The sequence below is a fragment of the Phyllostomus hastatus genome, unplaced genomic scaffold, assembly GCF_019186645.2.
Source record: "Phyllostomus hastatus isolate PE091 unplaced genomic scaffold, TTU_PhHast_1.1 phas_scaffold_114, whole genome shotgun sequence".
NCBI classification, from domain to species: domain Eukaryota; kingdom Metazoa; phylum Chordata; class Mammalia; order Chiroptera; family Phyllostomidae; genus Phyllostomus; species Phyllostomus hastatus.
Window position 1 is genome coordinate 4,851,926 of NW_025334006.1, and position 24,549 is coordinate 4,876,474.

At 37.9% G+C, this 24,549-nt stretch overlaps 1 protein-coding gene across 8 annotated transcripts in view; it reads left to right on the forward strand.

Moving 5' to 3' along the window:
- Nucleotides 1-3,322: 3,322 nt before the first annotated feature.
- CNOT4 (CCR4-NOT transcription complex subunit 4) overlaps nt 3,323-24,549 on the forward strand; it is a 140,281-nt gene continuing 119,054 nt past the window's right edge. For all 8 annotated transcript variants that reach the window (XM_045855605.1, XM_045855606.1, XM_045855604.1 and 5 more), the window contains exon 1: nt 3,323-3,533. The gene's annotated coding sequence lies outside the window, so the exon portion shown is untranslated. The remainder of the gene's footprint in view (nt 3,534-24,549) is intronic.

The following is a 24,549-nucleotide window of genomic DNA, read 5'->3' on the forward strand; positions in this document are numbered from 1 at the left end:
TTCCAGAGAGTGAAAGTAAAAAAAAAAAGTTAATTTCTCCAGTGATAAACATTCAGTAGCATGTCTTTTAAAATGTAAATTAGATCATGCCTCTTTCCTTCAAAAGCTTTCTTTTCCCCATGCAGTAAGATCTACTTTTCCTACCATGGCCTGCAAGGCTCTGGAAAGATCTGGCTCTTGCAAGCTCTCTTTAAATTCATTTTACACCACTCCCACCCTTGCTAACCATAGCCCACACTAGTAAGTTTTTTCCACTGCATGGTCCCTGCCTGTTTTCTACTCTTAACCTATACAGGTCTTCCCTATCTTCTCTTCCCCACCGATCTAAATTAGGTTCCCTTCTTAAATGTTCTCATCACATCCTATAAACACCTTCTGAATACTCATCACCAATTATACTTACATATAATAAATGATATTTATATGTCTGATTATTTCATTTCTACCTTTTTCACTAGGCACCATGCTTTCTGAGGTCCGTGTTTGCTGTACCACCAGCACTAAGAACAATGCTTGAATGTAATTAATTAAGTGAATAGATGTCCTACACTGAGGAATCACTAGGCAGCTCAGTAATAGAATTTCATGTTAATTAACTTTTAAAATTACATGAGAATTGTTATATAGATAAGTTTATATGAAATATATATACATATATACATATAATATATGAAAAACTGGTAATATAGGATAGTAAGAGAAGCATTGGCCTTAGAGGGTAGTGACTATGACTAATCGGTTGGTGACCTAGGAAATGTCCATCTCCACCAGCAATTTTCAGCTGTTGTATTGTGAGAGGCACACTGGTGTGCCGCAAGAATTTTTAGAACATGCCATACCTGACTACTTACTTAGGGTCGCTGACCTTTTTCCTCTACGTTTTCAGATTAAAAAAATGACACCAACCAACACAATAGTGGTCTGGTGTGAATGAATCAAAATGATACCTATTTTTTTGTCAGATTGGCAAAAAATATAATATGCTTTGTGCTGTGCCACAGAGTTTTAGTAATTAGTTTATGTGTGTCGAGAGATGAAAAAGGTTGAAAAGCGCTTGTCTCCCCCAAGGAACGCCTCTCAGTAGGTGTGGTATTGCCCCCTAGTGTTAGATAGTCTGGGAGGTACTGCTGGCCTTTGGAGAGCTGGGGCCACTAAGCAAGGATTCCTGCAAAACGTGCCTGCCAGTGTCCCTCACGAAATACCTGTTTATCATGACCTGTACTTAACACCTGACCTATTTTATACATGAGCCCAAAACTCCTTTTTTATTTTTACATAATTCTAATAGCAAATATTTTAGGAATGTCTTTACAGTGGACACTGAGGACACACTGATGTTGTCCACCAGAGCTGGCTGGAATACCAGGTGTCAGATGGCATTCATAGCTTTCACATTCACAGGGATTTTATTCATAAGTGCTGGGAAATGATGATTCCATTACATTTTCTAGAACAGTCACGTCTGAGCATTTGTATATTCAAATATAAATTATTGGATTATACATTCCTTTCTTTGTATTTTTATACATGGCACATTATTTACAAAATCATATATGTAGATAGGTTATATTATCTATGAATTTAATTTTAAGCTAATAAAGGAGATGTTACAGAAATCTTTATTTAAAAAAGTTATGTTGGGTAAAATAAGGTTGTGAACCATTACTGACTGAGATGATGACTCATAATGGGAAAAGTTCTTACTTTGCTCTTTTTATTATTTTGTTTGTATTTCACTATAAAATTGGTAATGTGACAGACACACATTTAAAAAAATACAGGGGTGGGCAAAAATAGGTCCACAGTTGTTTGTATGAAAAAAGACATACAGGTTATGATTATTACTAATAAATAATAATACAAGAATAGACTGTTTCCCCACTCACAACTGTAAACCTACTTTTGCCCACCCCTGTACCGCTCCCATCCTGTTTAGATAGTTCATCACTTAAAGGTGAATCGAAATGATTTCTCAAGTTTCCTTGCTAGATAATAATTTTATGATTCTATAGCTTGAAATTTATGGTAAATTGTGAATTTATTATATATCTTAAGTTTTCACCATGTAACTGTTGTCTTTAGGCTTCATAGTGAAGAAACGGAAATAAAAAGAACTAATGTATTAAAAAAAGGATGAAGGCTTGTCACTATGAGATTGGGCGCACAGACTTAAAATCGCAACCTCTTTATTTCCTTTCCCTGTTCTTTTTTCATAATTTCATCATTTACGGCACACTATGCATTTAAATCATATATTTTTAAAAAATCGCCTCCTTTCCCTTTCCCCTCATCTCAACATACACCAGGACACAGTAATTCCTAGTATGGAAAGAGGGAATATTGTGTTTTGCTCACCAGTATCTTCCCATGTATACAACAGAGCGAGGCACACAGGAGGAGCTCAGTGAGTAGCTGATGTATGAATGGAAGAATACACGCCATAAACAAAAACGACTGTTTCGAGCGCCACTCTCACCAGAATTCTAGGAGGCAATGGGAGGAACCAGGAAGTTGATTTCTGTGACTTGGCGCTCATAGGGATTGCGGGTGCATTCTGATATTCCTTGGGATGTATTAATGTGTGAGGATTTTGTGAACTTCGTGCGCAGGGCTGCGCAGGTTGAAAATCAAACAGTAACTTGCACCAAAATCCTCATAATGTTCTCAAATTTCCATAATCAGAAACACGTTTTTGTAAGGGCATTGGTCTTCCGTTCTCTTGTTCACCAGTACAGGGCAATTTAGGATATTTCTTCACTGGAGATTAATGGTGAGGATGGGATGAAGACTGGTGTCTCCAAAATGTGCAAACATAGGAAATGAACTAACTCTCTTTTCACAAACAGCCAATTCAGTATCAAATTCTCACCCTAGGTTAAATCCCGCGCTCCTCCTACCTTGCCAATCTGCCTCTACCCCGCCCCTTTAATAGCTATGGTAGGCGGGGCAGGGGAGCGACGTTCTTGGCTCCCCCTAAATTGGTTAAGCTTGCCCCGAGTTTTGCTATCCCATATTTGAGCAAGCACAGAGGAAGCGTAACCAACCACTAACGAAGATCGCCGACCAAATGAGAGCGGAGCAGCACACGCGGGCAAAGAAGGAAGCAAAACACGAAGAAAGGCAGTAGTCTAGCAGCCACATGAGGTGGGCAATCCCATCTGCCCTGGGAGGTAGAACTTCAACTCCCGGCTTGCAATTGGGCAGTCACCGCCCGAGGACTACAACTCCCAGAGTGCTGTGGGAGCGTCCGCCTGCCACTCCTCCCGCCCCTCCCCCGTCCCTCCCTGCCGGATCGGCGTGCGCCTGCGCACGGGAAGCCGGAGGAGTCTTACCCTAATGTAAGATGGTGGCCCGTCTGGCTGTGGAACCCACCGAAAGCTGAGAGTGTCTCTCTCAGCCGTAAAGGTCGGACTCGCTGAAGCAATCAGGCCCCGTTCTGAAGAGTTTTTTCCCCGACACTTGTCCAGTGGTCTCTTGTGAGGACGCGGCAGCTCGTGGAGTCGGCTAAGAGAAAAGCGAAGCAAGGCAGGCGGGTGAGTCTATGCGGGGCTGGGCTTAGGGGAAACCCGGGGCTGACCGGCTACGAGAGAGCGGAGGCTTCGCTGGAACTATGCAGGCCGCACCCCCCTCTCTCCCCACCCCCCGCCTCATCCTCACCCTCCTCTTTCTTGGTCTTCCTCCTCCTCCTCTTCCTCCCTCTCCGCTCTACGCCACAGCAGTTACCACCGGGAAAAGAGAGCGGGGCAGAAGGCGGCGTGGCGGCAAGCACCGACTCCTTGGACAATTTCTTCAATTGGGGGAGTCGAGGCGGCTTTACGTCTTCAGCTCTCTCCCCTACATTTTTGTTGGGGCAGGAATCTTAGATCAGGACTCCTCGTTTCCCTAGCCCCCTTTCTCCTCTCTGACGTCCTTTCCCAGTGGCCCCCGTCTCCCACGACCAAAGCCATCACTTCCATTCTGACCCGTGTTGCTGCTGCTCATTAACCCCACTGCTCGTTGCCCACTCGCCCCGCTGCTTGTTTTTTTTGCTCCGCTGCTACTACCACTCTGGAGTTAGCCTTTTGCCCCTTTCTTGTGCCTGCCGTCAGTCTCCCGTCTGTGTGCTACAGTAGAGCTTCTTCCGATGTGTACAGTCGTGCCTTTAACCGCATCTGTCATTTTCAAGCCGCCCCTTAAGTGCCTAGATGCTGCTGCTGCTGCTCATTCTAACCCACCTGTTTCACAGCTTTCTTGGAAATTGTCCGTTCCTTTCCTCTTTCCTATACGAATTCTTTCAACGTTCACTTCCAGAAAAAAGGGGTGCCCCGTGTTGGCCCCTGAAAAGTCAAGGAAGTTGGGAAGTGAATGAAGTGAGGTAGGTAGGGTACTGTATTAAACGCCCTGAGTGAAGAGCGTTTACTTAGGCTACTCAGGAGAGGGACGTTTTCGTTTTGTTTTCAGCGATTTGTGGATTATTCACTCTGTTGGGAGTTTTTTTTTTTTTTTTTCTTTTTCTTTTCGGACCAATTTGTCCATGCTCCTAAGCGTTCTTCTGAATTGCCTCTCCCCGGGACACTTAATGTGGGCTCTAATTATACTAACACATGTTAGCCTTGGCATTTCAAAATAAGATAAATCTGGCACACAACCAAATTCGTCTGTGAACTCCATAAGCAAATATATGTGATATTTTGATTATGTGTAGGTTATATGTGGGTTACAGATCCCTTCCATATTGTGGCATTGGTTATTGAATAAGTGAATTATATTGATGTTCAGCTTAATTGATGACATATTTTATTTATGTTTGAGTGGAAATTTCCTCTCCAGCCAATATCAGACTTAGTATTTTTGGATGGGAAGTTCTCTCTTTTAACAGTTTTAGAACGGTAAGTATCTGAATACACTGTTTGTTTTTTTTGAAACTCCATTAGGGTTTTAATGCAAAAGAAAGACAGATTTTTTCTTCCAAAATTAAATCCCCCATTTTTCCATAGAAAAGACGAGGGCTGGGGAAAAGAAATGACAAAGTGTGCACATACATGCATTTGGTAGCAATCTTTGTCATTAGTATCTTCATTAAAAAACAGAAAACTAGTCCTGGGTGGTGTGGCTCAATGGGTTTGAGCACTGGCTTTGGAACGGAAAGGTGGTCAGTTCCATTCCCTGTCAGGACACACACCTGGGTTGTGGGCCAGATCCCCAGTAGGGGGCGTGCAGGAGGCAGTGGCAGGTCCACGTATCTCTTGCACATTGATGTTTCTCCCCCCATTTCTTCTCCCCCTTCTCCTCTCTCTAAAAATAAGTAAAATCTTAAAAAAAAGAACGTAGAAGCAAGAGGTGGCTTATGATGTCTATGTTTTGTCAAAAGCTGATTTGTAAATCAGCTTTTTCAGTGTAAATTGAAATACACTGATTAATGGCATAATGGGAAGAAGGAGCCCTAGCTTTAATCAGACCACTGTGAAAAAAAGAATTACCAGAAAAGTGAATAGGATTACATATACCATATATATACATCTCATGTTTAAATAAGATTGTGTTATTCAGATATTTGTAAAAATGTTAAAGTTCATAGTAGTGATCTCATGCAGCAGTATACTTATTTGCAAAAAAGTAACACCTCAAGTGTAAATACAGATACATAGTTACTCTTTTAATCACTTTTGCACATTAGTGTATTGTGATTTTTACAAATTTTACCTGTAATACTTGAGGAATCTTACATTTAGCGTTATGGTCACTTAATTGTGATATGTGGTCTGTTTAATCAACTGTAAACTGAGATAGAAAAGCCATTTATAAAACTTCTTTTTTTCCTTTTAGCCACTTAAGCCCCAATTTGGAGAAGCTAAATAAGTCCCTACTGTTGGGAATTGGAAGCAATTTATGTAGCAAACCTTGTTCTAAGTTATAACTTGAGATCTTTAAAAAATATTACTTACATTTAATTTGTCCCAGGAGGAATGTGTTTAATAAAATTGATTTTCACTCTTAAGTAAAAAAATGTATTTTTCTTTGTAATATGCTGGTGGAGAAGCTTTCCACTTTGAACAAACCTAACACACAGGTTTGGAAGCCCTTGGCAGTCATGCTTGGCTCAGTTGTAAGCAGTGTGTTCAAGAGAGGACTGTTTGTCTGGCAGAAGACGGTAAATGATTTTAATACATCTTTTCTGTTGTAAAGCTATTTTGCCTCAGTAAATAGTCTCCAGTAATTTTCTCTACTCCACACTTTCTTCCCAAAGTCATCAGATTCTTAGTTTCAGCACTCTGTAGTCAAAATGAGTTTACTTTGAGATCTTGATCACATCCGAAGATACCTAAAGTTTTCTGACATTTGGAGAGTAAATAGGGAGCTAAGGTTTCAAAATATTTTTGTATGGCTTAAATTTTTAGATGTAACATTATGAACATTGCAGCTTCATACTTTTGATTGTTGGAATACTTTTTGCCAGGTTCAGTTGTTGAATTCTCCAGGTGAATAGATTATTTCTGTAGGAAGGTTTGTGAGCACCAATTACTTAAAGTTGACTTATTATTATAAAACTTGTTTTCATGAAGTTGTGCAGAAAAATCTCTAATTTTATTAGGATGAGACAGTTATAATCAAATGGCAAAATGCAGGGAAATTGTCTTGTAATGAATGCCTTCAACTTCAGTCTGAATGGAGTAGTAGTAATAACCTGCACCTCATTTCTGGGTAAAAGAAGGAGGGTGTTGCTTCCTGATGAACTCCTCGCATTAGGGGAGTTTTATTTTAAAAATTATTTTACTTATCTTAAGAGAATTGAAAACTGTTTTCTCATTTCAGCAGTGTGTTTTTACAAGTCTTCTCTTAGTCTCCTTCTCTACTGCTGTTTTTCAGGTGAAGCCACACTCTGTATTTTCATGTGGTTTTTATTTTGGGGGTGATGCCCACAAATAATGCCGGAAAGAATCTATTTTAACTCAGTGTTACTCTTTTTCTAGACCAGGTGAAATAGAAAGTTTTAATTTGTGAAAACTTCAGCCTCTGTAAAATTTGGTTAGCTTTGTGTTATTAAGTATAGTACTGTTTTCACTTTTTGTGAAAGAAGTTACATTCATTTCAGTTGGTTCCAAAGAAAAACAGTAGGGAAATAGGTTATAGAGATTTTTAGTGTTCTAGAAATAGTATAAGTAGAATGTACTACATACTTTTCTCAAAGGATTTCTTAATCTAAGTGGAACTTATAAATGGTTTTCATCCCGCTGGAATAACATGTATTGGATGAAACTTATTAACATATTCTGAGATATTTTTTAAATTTTATTTTTCAGTTACACTTTGCATTTGATGACATTTCCTATTAGTTTCAGGTGTAGAGCATAGCATTTAGACATCATAGACTTAACAAAATGTTCTAACAGGTTCTGAGCTTTTAAAAGTTTATGTTACCTCAGAGATAATAGGAACAAGTTGCAAATATCCATTCTTATATAAAATGTGGCAATATCCCTGACATTTTGAAGATAGTAACATATGTATATTCTTCAAAAGTTGAGAGTACACAAACTATACAGACAACAAAATTTACTGAGTTATGTAGTGATGCAAGGAAAGAAGATAAGTGGGACTTTTTTTCTTTTTAAGTGGGACTTTTCAATCATATATTTAATGATTTTCTGAAAGAACTTTTTCCAGAGTTGTTTTTCATTTTATTACGTGGCCTTCTTTATTAGAAAAGATTTTGTGGTTAATATCAAAATTTTCAAGTGTGGTAATAGTAATCCAGTGGGTTTTGTCACATTTCTGTTTTATGCTTTGATTTATTTATTTATTTATTTATTTTGTCAGAAAGCAGTTTATAGAAGAAAACATTTCAATGCTATTTTGGTGCCTTAGGTTAGCCGTCCCATATCAGACTTTTTTCTTTTACCAGAAAAGAGAAATTATTTTTACTTGCTAGGAAAACTTAACTTTATAGATAGTACAAGTGACAAGGCAATTTGAGGATGAGTTTATTTTTTTCCTAAGGAGTTTATTTGTGAGGATGGTTTTATTTTTATTAAACTCCGTTTATATAAGAGCTTTGCCCTGTTTTAAACTTTAATTGTATTGGGTGACGGGTGGATGATGTATTGCTATTAGAATGAACCTTGCTGTTAGTATATGTGTCAGATACCTGTTTAAATAAAATACGCTTTTTTTATTTTTTGGTTATGGTAACCCAAATCTCACCTCTTGAGTATTTAGGGAAAATTCGAGAAGAGGAAATCAGAATAATCAGATTGGTTTGTGTGTATGCCTAAAAACAGTTCAGGGGGAAAAAGTCAAGGCGAAAGAGCAGTATAATGAGAACAGAATGCCAACATTTTAAGATAGTAGGTGTTGTATTACAGTTTTGGGAAGAAATTAGTGAATAATGTTGTAGGGAAAATTGTATTGATTGAATTTTGAAAATTAGCTATACACTGAAATATAAAAGGGGTGGAGTATCCTTTAGCAGCAACAAATGCATTGTTATTCAGCCAAATATCTGAAATTTTTAAATCATGTTTTGCAGTCCTTGTAATGAAGAGGAAGTGCTAATTTTTCTGATTTTTTAAGGACCTAATTCATTCCCTGTTAACAGCAATAGGTGTCTTCAGATCGAATTTCCTGAAATAACATTGGCTGATTTGTAGCAATTTTTCTTTCCTGATTTTCTGCCTTTCCTATTTTGCTTATGATTTTTTTCAATGTTCTTGATTTTCAGCGGTTGTTTGGGTGGACCCTTTTGAGAACACTGTAATTCAATAAAAATTGGAAATATGAATAGTATTGTTTTTAGTGGTAAGGTTAATTCTTTCTTTTGATGGAGATTCTGCCTAATTTTGATTTGATTTTCCCCTTTAATTTTTATTAATTCTTAGGTAAGGATCATGAAAGTTCCCTGCCAAATTGGGTCTTTCCAGAAATTTTTTCTTACTCTAAATGTGGACCTGGGTATTTGTTGGTTAAAGAAAATGTTACAGTGTATTTCGGTTTTGTCATTTAAAATGAAGTACAGAGACTATTAGTATTTTTTTAAATAAACTTTTTAATGTGAAAAATTTTAAACAAGTATAAAAGTGTTCCTCTATGTAGCTGTCACTTCAAAGATTATCAATTCACAGCCCATCTGGGTTCATCTGTATCCACACTTACTTCACCCCTCGACCCCTGCGCTTTGACCTGGATTATGTTGAAGCAAATCCTAGCCATCTCAGTATTTCTTTTGTACTAGACCTCTCTTGACATAAAATATCTTGATATTTTAAAATCAGGGTTATTCAGTTAGCTTGTCAAATAATCTTTGAGTACTTATAGACTCATTCCTTGGGAAATGGCCCTATGACTTTTTTGTTTTAATTTTATTTTTGATGTTAGAGAGAGGGCAAGGGGAGAAGGTGAGGGAGAGAAACATCCATGTGAGAAACATGGATCGATTGCCTTCTGTATGCACCCTGACTAGGAACTAACCCGCAACCCAGGCATGTGCCCTGGCCGGGAATTGAACCGACAACCTTTTGGTTTGTAGGACGAGGCCCAAGCACCTACGCCACACTGGCTGAGGCTTGTTTTAAAATTATGTTTTTTCTTATTTTTTAAAGATTATACCACCTTCTGAGAGTTTATTGTCTTGTTGGGTATATTTCCACAATATAATTAGTGTTATTCAGAACATCAAGCATTATACACATATTGTGTGGTACATAGAGCCTGAGTCGTATGTTAGTATAGGGGTATCTTCAGACTAAGTTCTTGGAGAAATGAGACTTGAATAAAGAATATGTACTATTTGCATAGGCAGACATGATGTGAGAGGGATGTAAGGAGTTTGGTCTCGGTGGACTAAGATGTTAATTTTCAGAAATGGTGTTGGAGAAGTTAGTATAGTAGGGTAGAGCTAGATAATGAAAGGTGTGCTCAGTGTCCAGCTGAATTCGATCTGTTAAGCAGTAAGGAGCCATTAGAGGTTGGTGGGGGACAGGAGATGACAGTAAAGGTGCTTTTTAGAAAGATTGCTCTTTCAGTAGGGTGCAGCATATTTTGGGGTTAACAGCTGAGTGTGAAAAATTAACATCTATGCCACCAAGGTAAGGGGCTGTTTGAGGGATGTTAGTGTGGAAATTCTACAGGATTTGGGCTAATTGATCCATTTTTTTTTCAGTCTTTTATATCCCGAAATGACACCAAGGTTTTGAGGAATAGAGAAGTGAGGAAATGTCTATTTGTCTTTGATAGTAAACTGCAATTTGTTATCTAAGTCCAGCTTTTGGAAAGGAAATGGTGCATGATTACTCAAATAAGCTCAAAAAATTTTCAGTAGAAAAAGGCTACCAGTTCCTTCAAATAGTTTTAGATATTTTATTCATGAGCAAATAAGAGTTGGGAAGATAAAGAAAATTTTATTATATGATATAAGAGATGGAATACACTTCATTTATAATAGAGATAATTTGTCCCTCATCTGCTTCTTATAAGTTGTATAAGTTCAAAAGGGGTACTAGGTAACTTATATTTGAATGGCTTATAAACAGTGTATATTATAACCTGGGTATCTTTGAAGTTTAATAATGACCTGATTAGAAGAGAAGACATTCTGATGAAATAGGGCACTAAGTATTGTCAGCTCCAAGCTCCCTTAAGGATGGAGAAGGTTAGGTCAGCAGGCGAATGAAGAATGTAGGCACATTATTAAATGAAAGTGTATTCTTTAATTTATTTTGATATACTTTGTTTTGCAGAGGTGTTATTAGAAACAGATCTAGTTCAACAGCAGCAATGTTTATTATATTTGGAATTTTAAAAAAGATCTGAGACCTTTGAAGTTATTCTTTGTTTTGGTTTGTTGACTCTTCATTAAGCCAACTTTCATCATCTGTTCTATTGTATACTTCTGGATAGCATGTTTCCTTTCTGTTGGGAAGGAAAATTTCACATTTTATCTTAAAGCAGGGGGAAAAGTAGATCATTTGCTTCTGGCTTTGTAAATAGTAAATGACCAGTACAATACTATTTATCATAGTTTATTCTCTTCCTGCTTCCTTCAATAAGATGTATATTCCCTCCCCACAGTATTTAGTGTGCAGCTCTCAAGGATTCTCACAGTGAATCTGAAACTGTCTCAAGCTTAGGTGCTTACACAGCTTCAAACTTAAATTTATCTTAATTTACTAATCATTTTAGGGTTTGTTATTATAAAAGATATGACCTACCATAATGCCATGTACTTCTTAGGTACTTGGGAAATAATAAGGATAAAATCGATGGTGCAGTGTACTACATTATTAGGAAAATCTTTGTTTGATTGACATTCCTTCCATCCTAAGACCTCTTTAATTCTAGTAATGTGACTGAGCTATTTTTGACATTTTTTATTTCTTTAGTTAGCTGTTCATATGTGCTAATATGGACACTAGAATAGAAAGCTATTGTCATCCAGTTTAACAGGAGCTTTACTGTGTTAATTTTGGACTTAAGATTGAATTGACATCCTCTGTGTGCAGAAAAATCTTGAGAAGGATTATTTATGAACCTTAATTGCATGTGGGAGGGAAGTAAATATCAAATACGTAGTATACTATTTGAGAGTATCTTCAGTGGTAGCTGCCAATCCATTCTTTTCCCCAAGAAGTTTTCATTTAATCCTTTTGAGTGTGGAGCCATTTATATAAGTATCATAGTGGATTGGTGGTGGGGAGAGGAGAAAATGTCTCCCTGCTCCAAAGAAATCTCTTCCAGATTTTAATAACGAGTTAATATCAAATTGTTAACACAGTATATTTGTCACTCATAATTCTTGGAAGGGAGCTGATTTTGTACAAGTAGATTTGGGGTTGCCTTGGGTAGTCAGGAGGTAGGTGCATTGTAAACCCAAGAAAAAGGAGGAGAGGAAGCAATATTAATTGGGAAGACTTTAAATTCCAGTAATGGCTCCTGTGTATTTTTGCATGAGGCATTCACGGCCCTGGATCATTTGCTGCCTTTGGCTACATACTTTAGGTTTCCTGGGTTAGGTTGTCAGTTCTAATTGAGAAGGCTACCAGTTTTAGCTTTTTATGAATCAAACTATTGTCCATCTAGGCTTATGCATTTTAACCTTTCCAGCTCAACACCTGACAAGTTTTATGTCTTTACCAAAAGGAAAGGGGAAAAGGGAAAGAGAAGAAAGTGATAGATATGATGATCTCCATCTGCTCATATGTTAGGGTTGTATTATTCTAACATTGTTTATGGAAGAAGCTCTGCCTTTCATTTTTAATTTTATGTAGTTATAAAATAGCTTCATGAATTTATCAGATGAATCCTTAGAAACCTTTTATTTGATCCTTTAACCGTAGAGTTGATGATAAGTTGAAAGGTATGTAAGTTAGATGCTTATTGAAACTTCTTTGGAATTTCTGCTTCTACTAAAATCTTTTGTCTTCCTGGACCTTGGTCTTCTTGTGAATTTTGCTTCCAGAAAGTCAGGTTAGCCTTTCTTTAAGGTAGTTATCTTCCTTGAATTGTATTCAGATCTGTTTTGATACTGATGAAAACCAGTATGACAGTAAAATACTTTAATATAGCAATGCTAACAAAAGAACATTTGTCATGAGTAACCATATATTCTTTTGCCATACCTAGCAAATATTTTCAGCAGCTTTATAGAACTCTGATTAATATACACTTGTGCTTATAGATTATACTTACATGGCACTAAATTCTAGAATTTAAAAAAATTGGCATGATATTAAAGGAAATATTAGTCTTTAGTATTTGGAGTTAAGGACTAACTTGAATGATTTTTCATAGTTGAACACAGGTTTCCATGCAAGCCCTTTGAACTCTCCCTCTTTTTATTTATTGCTCCTATTAGGAGTATGCAGTATAGTATGGAGACAAACTGCCTGCGTGTGAATCTTGGCTCTCCCACTTAATACTTTGTTGGACTTGGAGCAAGTTATTTACCTTGTTTGGGCCTCAGCTTCCACAGTTGTGGGCTGGAGATATTAGGATTGTTGTGTGGAATAAATGAATTAATGCATGTAAAGTGTTTGGGGTAGTGTTTGGCATGTAATAAGCCCTATATAAATGTTTGCTATTTTTATACATTTGAAAGAATAAAAAAAATCCATTTTTTGAACACCTAGTTTTTTATTCAATATACCTTTTTATGTCTTAAGTATTGGCCATATGTTTTCATTAGTTACAGTATCAGCTGGAAACATAGGTAAGATATTGGAGGGAATAATCAAAGAACTGGCCTTTCTGGAATTTTTTTTGAGTCGGAGAATAATGAAGAATGAACCTGGGTAGGTATGCTGGAAAATGGTTATGGAGTGAATTTGAACAAAGACAAGGTAAATTTAGATTTGCTTGATAAGAGGAGAATCATTGCAAGATTTTTTTTTTAAAGTCAGGAGAGTGCTGTGTTTTAAATAGTATTTAAATAGTAATAGTAAATTCCAGATGGTGTTGAGGTTTTGAGCGTCCTTGATAGCATAGGTTCATTTGTTTGTTTGTTTGTTTTGTCTATTCTGTTCACTAATCCATCCAGAGTGACCCATACAGTGTGCCTGGTTGGAGAGAAGGTGTTCAAGAAATATTTATTGGATAAATGAACTTTAAGGAAAACTGAATTAAACAGAGATAGAAGCTCAAAGGACCCTAAATAAACTTTTGGGATTGCCAACTTTAAAGAAGTAGGAGGGGAAAAGGTATTAAAGGAGCAGTTGGAGACATAGAAGGAAGTTGGAGAAGTATGTCTCAGAAAATGAAGGAAGAGATTTATCAGGAGAGAAATTATGAACAGAGATAGGAAGGTCCAACATAGTATCGCTTCTATTTGAAGAAGTAAATGAATTGACATAGTCTAACACAACACTCAAGGAGCTTGAGAATCCATAAAGCCCTTTGGCTCATGGCATGATGATCACTAATTACGTTAGAGCAAATTTAATAGATTGGAGATATAATTGGAAATGTAAATCAAATTGGGGTAGGTTAAGGAAGGTAGTATAGTGGAAATTGTAGGTAAAGACCATTCAGTCTAGAATGACTGGAAGAATGGCAAGAAGCAGCTCTCGTAGTTACTGAATATATACTTGGAGAGATTCTGTGTGTTAGAGATGAGGAAATTTGAAGCGATTTGTGCTGAATGTTGTTAAGTTTTATAGTAGACAAGACTTACTATGCATGTTGTTTCAGGGCTCTGCTACTTGAGGAAAGCTGCCTAATCTTTTTTATTTTTTTATTTTTAAATTATATTTTATTGTTTATGCTATTATAGTTGTCCCAGTGTTTCCCCCTTTGCCCCTTCCACCCAGCCTTCCTTTGTTTGTTTCTGTGTATTCAGTAGAGCTGCTATGACTCTCTGTTTTGGGAGCATGGCTTAATGTAGGGCCCTGTGGCACAGACTCCCCTGTCACCCAAACTGGGGACTCAAGGTGTGCCCTTTGTGTGGGCTGAGTACATCCTCTTATGGTTGAGCCTTGATTGCTGTTGGCAGGTCAGTGGGAAGGATTTACCCAGGCCAGTCAGCAGCAAGGACTGGCTCTGACCACTGACCACCAACCTCCACCCTCTGTGGAAGATCAGCTGTGTGGGTGCAGGGTGGTGGCACTCCAGCATGGTCTGCAGCTGTCCATTGCGTGTGCAGGCTCTGGGGTTTTCCAGGTGGTTCAGGCCAAGGTCAGCCCCACCTGTGTTTTGCCTCCCTGCCTGGGCTATAAAGCAATCTGTGATGGCTGCTACATGTGCTGGGCTTGGAGATTCCCAGGCGAAGCCAAGCTGTAAATCTAGGCTGGCTGCTGCTAGTGCTGTTCTGGGGCCACTTAGCAAGAGGTACGGGCACTGGTGCTCACTGAGGCTGGCTGTTACTTGTTTGACAGGATTTAGGAAGTTATAAAGCATGAGCCAAGACCAGCCATTCATATGAGAAAGTTGCTGTTAACCACCTGGGTGGGCCCATGAGTTGGCTGGGGTGGAGCCTCCGGGAATTTCCAGGATGAGGGCAGGGCAAACAGTGTTAGCCAGGTTGACTGAGTCTCACATATGGTACCTGCCTGCTGGCTCTGTGGCTCTGTGGGGTGAGGGTTCAGAAAAGGGACAGTGGCCTCTGCCCACATTTCTGCCTGGGAGAAGCTCCTGCCTTGATGCCAGGCACTTCAATCCTCTCTGTAGACTACTCGTGCCTTTCCAGCTGCTACCCTGGTGCTGGAGCTCGGAGGGAGTAAGTCTGAGTAAGTCCATGTGTGGATTCTTTTAATTTTTTTTTTTTTTAGATTTTATTTATTTATTTATTTATTTATTTATTTTTAGAGAGGGAAGGGAGGGAGAGAGAGAGAGAGAGAGAAACATCAATGTGCGGTTGCCGGGGGCCATGGCCTGCAACCTAGGCATGTGCCCTGACTGGGAATGGAACCAGTGACCTTTTGGTTTGCAGGTTGATGCTCAATGCACTGAGCTACCCCAGCTTGTATGGGTTAAAAGGAACTGCTTGGGACTATAGAAGTTTCTTCCACCTACTCAGTCTCTGCTGGGTTTTGCAGCCAGAAGTTATGGGGATTTAATCTTTCTGGCACTGGAACCCTGGGCTCGGGGGCCTGGTGTGGGGCTGGGACTCTTAGTTCCCAGGTATCCCACCTGAATTTTTATCCACCACACTCGGATGTGGGGCTAGCCCGTTCAGCATCTCCACCTCTCCTGCCAGTCTGGATGGATGTGGTTTCTTTAATTCCATAGTTGCCAGACTTCCATTCAACTCGATTTCTCAACCCGAGTCGATTTCTCAACTCGAGTTCTGAGTGAGGTAATTTAGTGATGTAACTTTCACATGGCCGTGCGAGGAGGAGAGCCATGTTTACCTATGCCGCCATCTTGAGCGGAAGTAGCCTAACCTTTCTGTGGCTTAATTTTCTATGTGGAGGCAGTGGTAGCTCCTATTTTCTAGATCTGTAGTGAGCATTAAATTATTTAATCTTTTAAAACCACTTAGAACAATGCTTGATATGTGGTAAATGTTTGATAAATGTTAGCTATTGTCATCCACTGCTGAAAGGGAGTACAGAGTAGACTTAGAAACTTGAAGAGAAGAAATAGGGGGGAAAAGAAATTAATAAAGTTATTGCCAAATAGTGGCAAGAACTAAATGAAGAGGTCTTAGAACCTTTGCTCTGGCTTTTCCCTCTGTTTAGAGAAGACTTTTCCAGATATCCACATACCTGCCGCAACTTCTTCAGATCTTTGTTCAAATGATATCCTTTTCACTAGGCCTACCCTGACTCCTTATTTATAGTTAAAATCTAGGTTCCTCACACCATCATTTGTAATATTTTACTTTTTTTTCTATAATACTTACCTTCAAACATATAAACCACTTATTCATTATAGTGTATACTCTTTGTTGTTGATCTCCATCTACTAGGGTAGGGATGTTTGTTTCCTGATGTATCCCAGGTTCTGTGTACTTGGTACATAATAGGTGATCAGTATATGGTTTTTGAATGAATAAATTATTTTACCATTGAAGTTAGGTGGATGGTAAAGTTAGGAGAAATGAATTCAAGGGCTGGTGGTGCTACTTTTTGGAGGAGAGCCCATTTTCTGAGATTGATGGACACTACATAAAAGTTGACCTCAAAGACTTCTTCTGCTTTCTCAAATGAGTTACTGATCCATTTTGATACTGGTTTTCCTGGAGGTCACTTGGGAAACCCATTTGCTGAGAAAAGGAAAATATAAGATGAATCTTTTTTTTTCTACAATAATTATATTTTACATTTGATTAGCTAATAAAAGCTCATCTTGAGTGCTCATTAGATGCAAGGCACTGTTCTAATTTCTTCATATTATTAATTTTTGAAAGTTCTACAACAGCCTTACTAGTACATTACAGTTTCCTTGCAAGCCATCATTAGGAGTGGGAGAAGCCATTTGATCTGAGGTTAACAGCATGCTTCCCTGACTCTTGTTTCGGTGGACAGGGAGCTTCTGGTTACGTCATTCTGCATGCCAACACTCACAGCCTTGGCACTGTTTCTTGCCTGAAGTCCATCAGGACTAATCCTGTTATACCCTTTGTTCCTTTTCATGTCAAGTCACTGTCTTTCAGGTGACACTTCACGTCTCCCACTGTAATCCTTGCAGTGTTCTGAATGATTCCTATCTTTTCACGTCTCTCCGTCATCAGCAGCATTTTCCTGTGTCTTTGTTTTTCCCCTGGATCACTCTCCTTTCTACTTTTCTGTACCCCTTTAAAATGCTTGCTGTTGAGTTTTTCATTTTTCTTATATGCCACAGTCAGGGGTCAGCAGGGAGTTCCATGCACTGGGTTTGTTTTTTGTGTTTTTTGTTTTTTTTTTAAGATTTTATTTATTTATTTTTAGAGAGAGCGGAAGGTAAGGAGAAAGAAAGGGAGAGATACATCAATGTATGGTTGCCCTTCAAGCGCTCCCTACTGGGGACCTGACCTTCAAACCAGGCATGTGCCCTGACTGGAATCGAACTGGTGACCCTTTGGTTTGCAGGGTGGTGCTTACTCCACTGAGCCACGCCAGCCAGGGCCCATGCACTGAGATTTAAGAATACATTTCCCATTCTGACCCCCTCCACTGAATTGGAGTCAAAGAGGGAGACTGGTTCCACTGAGCCTGGAAATGGGGCCGATGTCTTCCATTCTCTTCCTCTCCCTAAACCTTGTATGTTAACAGGTTATATTGTCCATAAACCCTTATGTTTGCTGGCAAGTTCTGCACCCTGGGTTACTCCTTATCTTTTCTTGACTACCTTAACTCCTAGCTCACTGTCATTCTTACTAACTCTATGCCTCTTTTAATTCTTGGTAATTTCAACGTATGCTATCTATGGTACTTCCAGTACTGTGACCTCTTAAGTTCTAAAATTCCTCTTTTCTGGTAATCTTGCTCTCTCCCTTATCTTAGCCACTTACTTTGTGATCATATTTTACACTTTGTTATTACCAATATATTGGACCCATCCATGATTTTCAATTCATGCATCCCTTTTTCTTCCTGTTTATATTGTTATCTGTGTTTTCCATCTGTATTTCTATCTATATTTTCAGCTCACTCTACGTACTACCCCAACTCAACAGTCTTTTATTGTCATTAGGACCTCCAGTTCACAGATTCTGTTCCCTTTTCACTGTACCTTGCCCCCTTGATTACCTTTCTTCCCTCCTTGCATAGTGTACATTCATTACCTACTGGTTAGTGACTGTCTTCATTCCCTTCAATACACTCTCAACTCTCTTGCTCCTTTCTTCTTCATACTTACTTGGCAAAATCTCAATGCTATGTAAATCAAATTCTCTCAGCTGCAAATGACTGAAGAAAAATACAACAATATGACCACTCTCACTTAAAATTCATGGTAAGAAACCTCAGGTGGCCCTTAATATTGTCTGGCAGTCATAGCTCATTTCCCTAATTTATTCAGTTTCTCCACTCCTAGATGGATTAGTGTCTACCCTTGCCTTTCTCTTTAAACTGTTCTCCTCATGTTCACTTTGAGTTTATAGATCTGCTTTCTACTTCATTGAGAAAATAGAAGCAGTCAGAAGAACGCTTACGGGCTCTACTGCCACACCTTGTGTAGCTGCTGATTTGACTCACAGACCTTGCTTGCCTTTGTTACTGTAGATGAACCGTCTTTACTTTTTTCTAATCCCGGTTCCTCTGTTTGATGCATTAGATCCCATCCCCTTTCATTCACTCTGGACATTGCTCTAGTGATTCCCCGCCCCCCCCCACCCCCCCGCCCCTCCAGTGCATCATGAGTTCTTCTCTTCTGGATTATTCTCATCAACATGCAAATGTGCTATTATTTTTCTCATAAAAGTATCTTCTCTTGATCACTCTTACTTGTTTTTACTCTTATTTCCATTGCTGCAGAACCCCATTAAATCATTGTCTAAATATGTTTGTTCTAGTTTTCTTATGTTCTCTCTACTCCTATTCTACCCAGGCATTTGCCGCTACCATTGTACCAAGATTGTTTCTCTTCAGGTCTCCGAACAATGATGTTGTTAAATCTCATCAGTGCTTTGTCATATGTGATCAATATACATTTGATGAAGTTATTTTTTCCTTTTATATACTTGTTTCACTTGCCTTTTAGGACACCACATCCCCTGGCTTTTCTCAAAACTCATGGGCGGCTCCACCGTCTTCCTTAGTAGAAGCTCCCTTTTGCCTGCTTCACTCTCAGTGATATTCTATCACTGGAATATCCCAGGGCGTCGTCCTTGATTATCTTCTCTGTCTACTCTCACTACCTTGTGATCTCTGCTAGTTTTGTGGCTTTGAATATCTTCTAAATGTTGACGACTTTTAAATTTATTTTTCCAGTTCAGACCACTCTCCTGAACTCTAGTTTTGTATCTCTGTTGCCTACTCAATATCTCAACTCTTAAATACCTCAAACTCAACATGTCCAAAAATAGTCTTGCTTTTCCCTCCCAGATCTGCCCTCTCATACCTGCTGTACCCACATACATAGGGGTCTGCGTGTCAGCTGTTGGCGGCTTCGTGTTGGTCAGACCAGAAATCTTGGAGTCATTTTTGATTCTGTTGCACGCACATTCCACATTGATTCTTTCTGTCAGGAAGTTATTGGCTGTACCTTTAAAACATACACAGAATTGAACCAGTTTTTACCATTTCCATAGCCACCATCATCTCTTGCTGGGTAATTGCAGCAGCCTTCTAACTGATTTTCCTGCTTTTACTCTTTTTTCTGTAGTCTATTACACAGCTGTCAGAATTATCCTTTGAAAACACAAGTCGGATGTCGAGAGATTTTGTTCCATGTTTAGCAAATTTCATGAGTTAAGATGAGAGAGTATTCCAGTCTTATTTTACTAAATCTCCTTTGCTTGGAAGGCATCTTTACTATAGGCTTTGATTATGCCAGTTTTTATGGGTGGGGAGGAGTTGTCAGGGATAGTTCATGGCCTTCTTCTTTTCTTCTCACTAACCCTCCACCCTAAAACAGGAAGACTTGGCACCTTTATTCCTGAGGAAATTACAGAGAGGGTGTGAGTTGGTTGGTATTCCAAAAGTTGCTTTGAGTGGAAGACTGAACCACCCTTTCTTCATAGAGGTCTTTATTTTACTGCAACCTCTAACGTCCTTTAGCAACCCTTGCTTTGCCCCTAACCCCTGCCAAATTTAGTGTCCTTCTACCTGCACCCTTCTGTGTTTTCCTTACTTCCAGATGAAAGTGTTGTATTTCTTAAGACTTTGACGCTATTTAAATTAGTATTTTATTAGGGTTTTTTAAAAAATTTAATTTATTCTTAGAGAGAGAGGGAGAGGGAAAGAAAGGGAGAGGGAAAGAAATGTCATTGTGAGAGAGGCACATTAATCCGTTGCCTCTCCTGTGCGCCCGGACTGAGGACTGAACCCACAAGCCATACATGTGCTCTGACCAGGAATCAAACCAGCGGCCTTCTGGCTTGTGGGTTGATGCCCAGCTATCTGAGCTACACCAGTCAGGGCTACATTAGTATTTTATACTCTTAATTTTCCTCAGATATCCTAAAACCCTTTTTTAAATAAAGATTTTATTTATTTACTTTTAAAGAGAGGGTAAGGGAGGGAGAAAGAGAGATATCGATCAGTTGCCTCTCGCACGGGCCCCAGCTGGGGACCTGGTGTGCAACCCAGGCATGTGCCCTGACTGGGAATGGAACCAGCGATTGGTTCACAGGCCAGCTCTCAATCCATTGAGCCTAACCAGCTAGGGCCCTTTCTACATTCTTTAAAGATATTCATGTTCTTTGAAGGAAAATGTTCTCTAGTGAGTTTCTCTTTGATTACCTTTCAAAGGGTTCTTTTGTACTGGAATCAACAATTCTGTCACAGAATCAACAAGTCTGTCAACAATTCTGGTGATGTTGTATATACATTAACTGTTGGTTTTAGATCCTCTCAGGTTATTGTACTCAATCTCTGAGTCTGAAGGTAGATATATTCCTGTTTTCTCAAGTTGTTTCTTAGACCTGTGTTGTCTAGTATGGTGCCCACAAGCTACAAGTGGCTGTTGAGCACCGGAAGTGTGGCTGGTCTGAATTGAGGCATGTGCTGAGTGCAAAATGCCCACTGGAGTTTGATTCCTCTGTACAAAAAATTACAGAATATCTCATTAGCAGTTTTCAAAATCATACATGTCAAATTGGTACTATTTGGGATATACTGGGTTAAATAAAATTAAATACCTATCTTTACCTTTTTTAAAAATGTGACTAGTAGAAAATTTAAAATTATATATGTGGTTTGCATTATATTTTGATTTGACATTGATATCTTAAACTTACCTTCCTCTCTGCCTTAATAATTTTAGAATTATTTTAACTCAGGATCTGTTATATATTCACTAAAAGTGATTTTGGTATTACACATTATAAGAGGACTTTTTTCTCAAGTTAAATACTTTTATGTTGTTATCCTTGTTATTTCTCAAAAGTTTTTTTTTTTAAAGATTATTTGATTTTTGCTATATCCTATTTGTGGTACTTCATATGCATAAGTTATTCTTTCTCTACATTGCCTGGAAGGATTTTGGAGGAATTTAAAAGTATCAGAGTTGATTTTTTTATTTACTTTTTTTTAAATAATTGATTTTAGAGAGAAAGGGGAAAGGGGGGGTTGATAGAAACATCAATTTTTTTTGTTCCAGCTTATTTATACATTCATTGGTTGCTTCTTGTATGTGCCCTGACCAGGGATTGTACCCCAGCCTTAGCATGTTGGGATGACACTCTAACCAACTGAGCTATCTAGCCAGGGCATTTTGTATTTTCTTGTTAATATTAGGACTATTAATAATACATTTTACAATTCTTCTGTTATTAACATTAATTTTAAAACTTCAGATAAAGGCAATTTCTATATGATAAAAAAGAAAATGGCTTGAAAAGTTTACATAATGAGGAAAGAGATTTTGTCTGTTTGAACATAAAACCCAGTAAACATATAAATAAGCAAAAACACCTGCTTTGAGTCAGTGTGCTGACACAGGTTTTATAAACTTTATAAACACGGGCCTTAGGAGCCACTACTGCTGTTTTCCCTCTCATGTTATAATACTTTAAAGATTTAAGTTTATGGTTGTATTTTTATTACCCTTTTTGATCTGTTGGAGAAAGATTTATGTTGGATTCAATGAATACTTTTTAAAGTTAAGCCTTGAACTGTGTGTTTAAAACCAAATGGTATATGGTTCAGATCTGGGTAGTTTTTAAGTGAACAAGTGATTATTTGGTAGCTGTGGACTATTTAAAGGGAGATATTTACTTCTGAGTTCCAAAATACATTTCACAGCAATTCGTGTCATGTTGTTACCATAAAGACATTAACAAAAATGACTTTGTTAGACTTTGAAAATAATTTATTTACTGGAGAACTGTTATTTTTATTATTATTACTCAAAATGTCCACAGTGCATACTTAGGTATTAAAAGTTATATAAAAGCACATTCACAAGAAGAGTGTACAAGAAGTAAAAAACATTTGGGCCTACAAGCTTGAGTCCTTTTTTTAAATGATTGGATTTGATAAAAAGGTTTTATAAACAAGGATTTGGGGAAAAGAAGACATCTAGGGAGAAAAGAATCACGAAAATATAGATAATAGGGTTGTGGGGTCAAAAAAGAAAAGTGAGCTCACTAAACTCACATTCCTAGAATGGTAACTTTTCATAGACTCCTGAAGACAGAAACAAAATTTTGCTACTCATTGATTTTCTGGATTTCAGAATATTGCCTTTACCTTTTTGGTTCCTCCTAAGCATTCAGGATTTCTCTTGGCTGTGTAAATAGACTAAAATTTAGATTGATCCTTAAGAATAATTTCTTAATCCACCTATGTTGTGTATATCACTTTTTAAAAAATTACTGAGTAGTTTTTCATGGTGTGGATGTACCACATCTTTGTTTAACCATTTACCTGTTGGATATTTGCATTTTTTTTTAGACTTATGGCTCTTATTAATAGAGCTGTTAATGAATATTTGTGTGCAGATTTTTGTGTGAATGTAAGTTTCTTGTTCTGGGATAAATGCACAAGAGCATAATATTGGGTCATCTGGTAAGTGCATACTTAGTTTTCAGAAAACTGCAAAATTATTTTCTAAAGTTGCTGTGTGATTTTGTATTCTCACAGGGATTGGATGAGTTTCTCTGCATTCTGCTTAGATTGGGTGTTATCCCTGCTTTTTATTGCAGTCATTCAGATAGGTGTGTAAATGATATCTTATTGTAGCTTTATTTGCACTCCCTAATGGCTAAAGATACAGCACATTTTTTTAATGTTTTTATTGGCTATTTTTTTGTCTTCTTGGGTGAAATGTCTGTTTATGTCTTTTGTCCATTTTCTAATAGGATTTTTTTCTTGCTTTTGAGTTTTGAGAGTTCTTTATATATTCTAGATACAATTTCTTTGTCAAATATGTGGCTTACAAATATTTTCTCCCAGTTTGTTGCTTTTTTCATCCTCTTCATGAGTTATTCAGAAAGTTTTTAATTTTGGCAAGACCTATTATGTTACTTCTTCCTTTTATGTATTGTGCTTTTTTGTCAAGTCTAAGAATTCTTAAGAACTATAGTCCAAAGTCTTAAAGATTTCCTCTGTTTTTTTTTTTCTTAAAAAAGTTTTTAAAGAGTTTATTTATTTTTAGAGAGAAGGGAAGTAAGGGAGGCAGAATGGGAGAAAAACATTGATGTGGGAGAGAAACATCCCTCTGTAGCCTCTCTCAAGCCCCCAACCAGGGACCTGGCCTGCAACCCAGACATGTGCCCTGACTGGGAATCAAACCTGCAACTTTTCAGTTTGTAGGCCAGCACTCAGTCCATTGAGCCACACCAGCTAGGGCTTTTTCTAAAAATTTTGTAGTTTTGCATTTTACATTTAAGTTTGTGATCCATTTAGAGCTAATATTTGCATAAGATACAAGGTGGAGGTGGAGGTTCTTTTTTCTCTTTCTTTTAAGTCCACTTGGTCCATCACCGTCTGTTTGAAAGACTCTTTTCTCCATTGAATTGCTAGTGTAGTATTGTCAAAAATCAGTTGGATATATCTGTGTGAACCTATTTCTGGGTTTTCTGTTGTTTCATCCATTTGCATATCTGCCTCTTCATCAATACCAGACTGTTTTGATTACTGAACTAAGTAGTAAGCTGAAACATCAGGAAGGGATTCCTGCCACTTGATTCATATTTTTCAAATTTGTTTTACATTTTGTGAGATCTCTTCTTTTCCACACAAATTTTAGAATAAGCTTTTATCTATACCAGCAAAAAATCTTTTTGGGCTTTTGTCAGTTATTACATTGCACCTATAGATCAATTTGGGAGTATCAATATCTTTACTGTGCTATGCCTTCCAATTAGTGAACATGGTCTCTCCAGTTATTTTCATCTTTGATTTCATTTATCAGCATTTTATGATTTTCAATATACAGATCCTGCACATTTTTAAAGATTTATATCTAACTAAGTATTTTGTTTTCTTTGGAGCAACTATAGATGTTGTATTTGTAATTTAGGTTTTCACATATTTATTGTTAGTATATAGGAAT